Source organism: Panthera onca, chromosome A3, assembly GCF_046562875.1.
Source record: "Panthera onca isolate mPanOnc1 chromosome A3, mPanOnc1 haplotype 2, whole genome shotgun sequence".
NCBI lineage: Eukaryota > Metazoa > Chordata > Mammalia > Carnivora > Felidae > Panthera > Panthera onca.
In genome coordinates this window covers 3,684,242-3,691,300 of record NC_138341.1, presented here as the reverse complement: position 1 = coordinate 3,691,300, position 7,059 = coordinate 3,684,242, and the positions used below count along the sequence as shown (strand labels likewise).

At 48.2% G+C, this 7,059-nt stretch overlaps 1 long non-coding RNA gene across 1 annotated transcript; it reads right to left on the bottom strand.

Moving 5' to 3' along the window:
- Window positions 1-2,935: 2,935 nt before the first annotated feature.
- On the bottom strand, window positions 2,936-5,951 carry LOC132687538 (uncharacterized). The gene is made up of 2 exons (XR_009614177.3): window positions 5,646-5,951; window positions 2,936-5,239 (listed from the first exon to the last, which is right to left on the bottom strand). It is a non-coding gene; the product is annotated as an uncharacterized LOC132687538 (long non-coding RNA).
- Between the last annotated feature and the right edge of the window lie 1,108 nt (window positions 5,952-7,059).

Genomic DNA, 7,059 nt, shown 5'->3' with positions numbered 1-7,059 from the left:
AACCTGAGCCAGACAGCTGGTCTCACAGATGAGAAAATGTGAAGTCCAAACTCCAGCCTAGCTGTCTCTGAGCCTGGGGTTCCGGGGAAAGGTCTCATTTATAAAGCTGGCCAAGGGCAGGGGGGGGATCATCTGCATTTATAGGAATAATTTAACAACCTCGTTACGTGCTCACGAGGGAGCACCTGGCATGTTCATCCTCAAACCCATGTTAGCTTGGGGCCCGGCGTGGGGCGGTCCCACAAAACGTCACTGCATTTTCTTTCCAAAACGATCCGGAAAATTCTTTGCCCAGCAGCACATCTCAAGCGTACTCGTGAGACATCCGAGCAAACGGCCCTAATCGGAGCGGCGGTCGGGTGACGAGAAATCACCAAATGCGGGTCTTGTCAGAAACCATCCCCAGATATCGAGGTGTCGTAGTGACGGCCAGTGAGGACGTACCATGCTCTCTGGCTGGCTGGGACCCTCTGCGACAACGCCATGTCTCTACCGTTGATCAGAGAGGAGCAGAGAGGCCCACACGGCCTGACACCCAGATCCCACTGACCAAATAGGACACAGGAGCCTGGCCAGCCCTGCTGGCGCTCTGAGGCCAGCTTTCAGCACCCAGCGTGAATGATTTTGCAAAATGGGCATCGGTCACTAACCTACAAACACAACACGCTCCATCAAAGGCTATCGTTCCTGTGCTCTGATGTAAGGAACAGAGCTGCTGTTTTTTTTTTTTCCCCTTCTTCTGGCCACTGCTTGGCCTGCGTTATTAAGCCCTGTCCTGAAAAAAAAAGCCAAAGGTTCAGGTCATGGCAGTGAACGTCTGAGGCACTGGAAACTTCTCAGCGTGGTACCACACACACACACACACACACACACACACACACAGAGGAAAACCCGTGTCTGCCAGGCCCCACTGCGATGAGAACATTTTTAGGAAGGTAAGTCTGTGCGAGACACTTCATGGTGACCCAGGGACACAGCCGAAAATGAGCTGAGAAGACGTCGCTCCCCCCACCGAAGGCGGTTTCCGCCTGGCCCACGTGGAAAAGGCATTAGCGGGACAACCTGACCGCCAGGAGAGGTCGCGGCAGGAAGTGGGGCCCTGGGAATGTACGAGGTCCAAGGTCGGATGCCTCAGAACTGCAGGCCGGGCTGGGCTTCTGGGCTTCCCCCCCACCCCCCAGCAGGGCCTCTCTGTCTGGGTCCTGGAACAGTTCCAAACCTTTCACTTGATTGGTTTCTCTGATCAAAGCCTTGAAACGTTGACATCCCAGGATCTTTGGGAGCATGGCTCCAAATCTTAATTGGCTCTTGAATTATATCGATGAGAATTTGCTTCCAAGCTTAGATCCAGAAGGGATTCTAATCTGGGGGCATTTTGCAGCACAGAGTGGGTTTTACTAGGTAAATGTTTCATCAGCAGCCTCCGGGCTCAGTCTACAGAGCTTCATGGGACCCGGGTGTTGTTAGTTTTGGAAAAGCCTAGAGTGACTGGCTATGAGGTGAGGGGGAGGGGGGTGAAGGAATATACTAGAAGCAGGGAGATGAGCTGTTAAATGGACACAAGAATGTTTAAGAGGAAGTAAAACTGCTCAGGAGTCTGTCAGTGAATGCACGTTGGGTGGTATTCCAGAAGCAACGCATTTTGTAAGTGACTCGGGGCAAGCTTCCCTCTGACCGTCCATGTGCCTACTCTTGCCCGCCCCTCGCCCTCCTTCCAGCAGGTGCTCCCGCTGTCCCCTTTGCTCATTCCCCCCCTCCTCCAGACAGCTTCCAGCCCGGGAGGGGCAGGCGAGCGGCTTCCCGCCCCCCTGTCCTTCAGTGATGGGGTGCAAACGTGTGCCCGTGGATATGGGTGCTGGGCTCCAGTGAACAATTTCAGCAACATCGGGCCCGTCCAGCAGCCCGTGCCGTCCCGGGGAGTGGACAGTCTGTCATGTTTAAGGTCTCTGTTCTCTCACCTGCCTCCGGAGAGGACGGCAAGGTGCATTGCCCTCCTGGCAAGGGTGCCTTTCCAGGCGGTTAGACGCCACGTCTGGAAAAAGGATGATAAGCCATTAGGGGCAATCTTGGCAAAACCCAGACCAGGAGAAGCCAGTAGTGTTAGGATATTCAAGAGCCCATTTTCTGTTGTTCTGGAATCTCAGCTGAGGACCTTATGTCGAAGGCCCCAGATAACTGCCCGTACACAGAAGAGGTGGACACACGCTCAGAGCCCGCGGACGCATCTTCAAACTGCCTGTCCCCTCAGTGTTCATCCAGCCTATATAAGAGAACCTTAAAATTGATCAGAGATATAATATTTAAAAGGAATTTGTACGAGTAGAGATTACTGTTCTGTATCTGGTCCCTTCTCCTCATGACAGGTGAGGGAGCTCAGACATCCACCGATGAAGACTGTGGTTGTCAGGGGCGCCTGGGTGGCTCAGTTGGTTGAGTGTCCGGCTCAGGTCCTGATCACATAGGTCCTGGGATCTAGCCCCACGTCGGGCTCTGCGCTGACGGTGCGGAGCCTGCTTGGGATTCTCTCTCTCCCTCTCTCTCTGCTCCTCCTTCACTGATGCTCTCTCTCTCTCTCTCTCAATAAGTAAATAAAATTTAACAAAATAGTGGCGTTGTCAGCCAGAAGGTGAAACTCTTCCCCACCTCGGTGGTTGCTAAGGTGCAGGAACTCACCGACCACCCAGAGCTGAGCACGAGAGAGTTGGGGGCCTGAGTCCAGGCGGGAGAAAGGTGCAGGTAGACATCCGTTGGGGCTCCCCTGGGGGACAGTGGAGCCAGGGTGGCAAGAACGGGGGCTTGCACTCCTAGAGTTCAGCCTAGTAAGGACGCGTAACATTTCCCATGGGCCAAGCGACATCAGAACAAAGAAATCCTCTGGAGCCTGAGAGCACGAACAGTCTTAGGAAGAAACATGAGAATTCGAGGAACACCGGGATTTTCAGCACAGATTTTTAATATGCTTCTCACCAAAACAGATTAAACTAAAAAACAAACAAAGCAAAGCAACAAACTCAGAGTAAAAACGGCTAACGATGATTCCTGATGCAAAGCTGGGGATCACACTGGTATCATAACACGCGTCTTGAGGAATATTCGCCAAAAGCAATACGATGAAGAAGGCGTAAGGACTTTCTACGGAATTCTGCTTCCTAAGAGGGTGGTGGTGTGAAATAGGAAATCAGCGAAGGCGGTTCTGTGAAGCTCACTTTGGTTGGGGGGGACGGGGTCGGGGGAGGCCGGGGGCCCCGGGGGCCAGTGAGGAGCCTGGACAGCCTCCGGTTGGAGGTCTTTTCTCCACCACATCCAACAGCACCTTCAGAGGCAGAAGTGGCAGAACTGGAAAGTCAAGTACAAGTCAGGGTGAAAGTAGAAAGACATCGCATATGCTGACCAGACTTAGTGAAAATTTAATAGGAGGGGATTTGGGGGGCCTGGAACGGTGATGTTGAGGGGCTAGACAGGGGAAAACATGAGATAGTTTCTGAAGAACTATTTTCAGAACTAAAAACCGAGAGAAAACTGATGCTGCCTACTAGACAACGAGCCCTCAAGATAGAGGACTTGGGTTTGTCCAATGGCCTCTAAGCCTGAATGGAAGAAATCGGTGACAGCCTAATTGAACATGCATAAAAGATTAGGTTACGTTCTTGTAGTTCAGGGATTGTGGCCTGAATTAGGAGGGCCCCAGCGCCTCCTGCACCTTCCAGAAGGCCTGAGTTACTGAACGGAGGACGTGAACCCCGTCACTCAGCCCTCTGTCCCCCTGGCAGAGGGCTAGTGCAAATGGTGGCAGGTGGCCGGGCAGGAGAGAGGGACAAACATTGACCCATGTGATTTTGGACCCAGGCGGGGGCCGACAAAGAGTTGCCTCCTTCTGAAGACAGATAAACAGCCCGGGACAGAAGTAGAGGAGAGTAAATGTAACGCGCAGAATGCATTAACGGTAGATTTTGGAAGATTTGCATCAGGAAATAAATGCTTTATCAGGAAAATTAAAAAAAAAATTCCCTGAAATAAAGGATTATTTGATGACAACATCCTAAGACATACAGGGGTTTTCGTAATGAAAGAAATGAACTCGGGAGATGGGCCGTATTATTACAACATTCAGTGAAAATTAAAAACAACCCAACTTGTTGTCTGCAACTGGGGTCGGTGAAAACAAATCCCCAAACCTGCACTGTTGGGTGGTGTTTACTCTCACTCCGTTCCTTCTCCGGATGCCTGTATGAAAGCATAATAGGAATCAATAATCCACGAATGGGAAACTTTGATAGAAAGATCTGGCAAAGAGGTTGAGACCATTTATATATGAAATTAAGTCCAAATAATTAGGGATTATGGTTTTCTTAATATGTCAGTGTCATCCTTCATGAAGAAAGCCATATAATATGAATATTGCAACAGGGGTACACTAACTGATGCAGCCGTATGTGCTTGAGCACCCTCCCCTCCAAAAAAAAAAAAAGGAATAGGGACCTTAACGTAGTGGCATTAATTTTGCCCGTCAGAGATCTCAGGGTGTGTGCCCTGGAGAGGCGTGACGGAAGGCATTTCTGAGGTCACATGATTCCCAGACCGTGAGCATCTTCCTGCTCTGGAGTTCAGGGTTGAAGAGAGCTACTTGGTACCCTGGGGTCCCTGAGAGCAAGCCACTCTGTCTCGTTCTTAACAAAAACAAAAAAACAAAAAACAAAAAAAAACAAAAAAAAAAAACCAGGAAAAAAAAACTTTTGTTTTCAACATTTTGAAGGAAAGCCTGAATTTGTTCAGCTTATTGAAAGGCTTTATCAGCTTCAGGAATTTTCAAGGGTAACTTTGAGAACGCATGATTTTTGTCTCATCTGTGAGCTTTGGAATAGCTGAGACCATGCACGACCAGTTATTTACTGGACAGATCACGGAAGACATTCAGTTGTCCACAAAATGATCAACATTGGTTAACATTGGTTAACAGTGAGGACAATTTTGGACGGTGTTGACTGTACTATTTAAACGTTTCTGTTTGACAATTAAAAGAAAAAAAAAAAAAGAACATGGATTCTTTTCATGGTTAAACCCAACAATAAAGTCATCTCATCGGAAAAGAAAGAAGAGGAAAAAGAAACAAAAAGGTAGGAACAATATTTTTATGGCATTGTTTATCTCCTATCCCTTCCACGGTGAAATAGCCAGTCCTGGATGATAATAACTTCTGGGCGTCAGAACAAGAGACTTGAGGGTCTGAACAGTCTTCAGCCTTTGGAGAAAGACGCGGTGATGTTCAGAATGTAACCTTCTCTTAGTTAAGATGTGAGGTGCACTTTACCAGTGAACTTTTAGCGAGAGATTTTACACCAATAGAGCTCTGATTCGTCTTCGGATCACACAGAGCATTAAATTAATCAGTCTCACCCACACACGTTCCGATTAATTAATGCCCGGAAGCCTTCAAGTCCCTTCTGGAAGAGACGCTGCTCACTACCGCGAATGAGAAGGTCTGTCTCCTGCTCTCCCCCTTCAGCTCCCGCTTCTCCTCTCTGTCTCACCTGATTTACAAATTTATAACTGTGTCTCTGGAGAGATTAGTGGCACCTCCGGATTTTCGGAGGCAGAAGCCTTGCCGTTTAGTGAAAATGGTGGAAACCGTGTAATTCGCAGTGTACCTGTTCCGTCATACTCCACATGTGTTCTTCGAAGCTCTGGACTCTGGTGTCGCCTTGGCTCTACTCAGGCGGATCAGGCTTTGTTTCACTTTTCACCAGATAAACCGAGCAAAAAGTGGCCTGCTTCATGTTTCTTTCCCAGGAAATAAAAGAAATTCTTCCCTCTGGAATAAATATAAGAAATGGCTTTGGTTCAAGCTGGGGGAGATACAGCAAGAATCTGTTTCATGAGCTCTCTGTGTCCACGGGGACGGAATGCGCTCTGGATTCTAGAACTTCCAGGCACCCACGTCGGTCTTGTCGATACCGTACCTCACGCATGGGAACGCCCATGCTCTAAATCAAATTTACTCTTTGGCATTGTAAGGAGGGCGAGGGAGATATTTCCATAGAATTAGGATATTGGCAACTTTCTTGCCAAAAGTCAGAGGATAAGATAGTTGGCTTGCATACTGTAAAAAGCACTAATTTGGGCGATGTAGTGTGTGTGTTTTAACAACAGTCATACATGCGACTTAGCAGATTTTATCAGAGCCTTATATGCAGGATTCCTGGCCAGAGGTTAAGATGGGTGAGTATTTAAGACCTTCAGCAGCTCCAGCTTCTACCCCGGTTGTTTCAAAGGGTATCAGTGAAGACAAATTAGCCTTTACTATGAATGACTTTTAAGGACATGCTGATGACGTAAAAATAAAGATAATAAATTTGGACCCACTTTGTAGCCTTTTTCTTCTGCCTTGCTGACATCTCAGCCTGATTCCTTATGCTATTTTATGTGTAAGTAACGAGTTTGGCTCCCAAATCATTTATTTTTGGGAAAGGACGACACAAATCAATACAACGGTATGAAGCTGGGGACCCAGGGAGCCGCTTTAGCCATAAAATAACAGATTTGGGGCCTTCACCCTCTCTGGTTAGTTAGGAAGCAATAATGAAACCAGCCTGTCTGGGAGGCAACGGATTTTCAATTAGACTCTGTGTCGCTGAGCCCATGGGTCACCTCTAACATTCAAGAACATCTGCTGTGTCCCCTTGATGCCCGAGTGGGCCAGCAGCTGCTCTGAGTGGGCAGTAACGAGCTGGCTCCCGGACAGAAGTCAGATGGACCCAAGTTGTCACCGTCTCACCATGATGGTGGCTCACGAAACCTCAGTGACAGAAATCCTAGTGCCTTCCTCACCCAATTCCCTTGGTTTTCTTCTTTTCCTGGCAAGACAAAGGTGGTTTCCATTAATACACAACATTACAATGACCACGATCTCCAAAGTCATGGGTTATTTTTAGTGCAAACGAACCCACTACACTTAAAGGGAAAAAAAATAGACATCACTATGGTGTAATCTATTTGAGTATTATCAGACGTCGTACGCATCTAAAAATAAAACGGGAAAACCAAGCCAGTCGGAAAAATCAT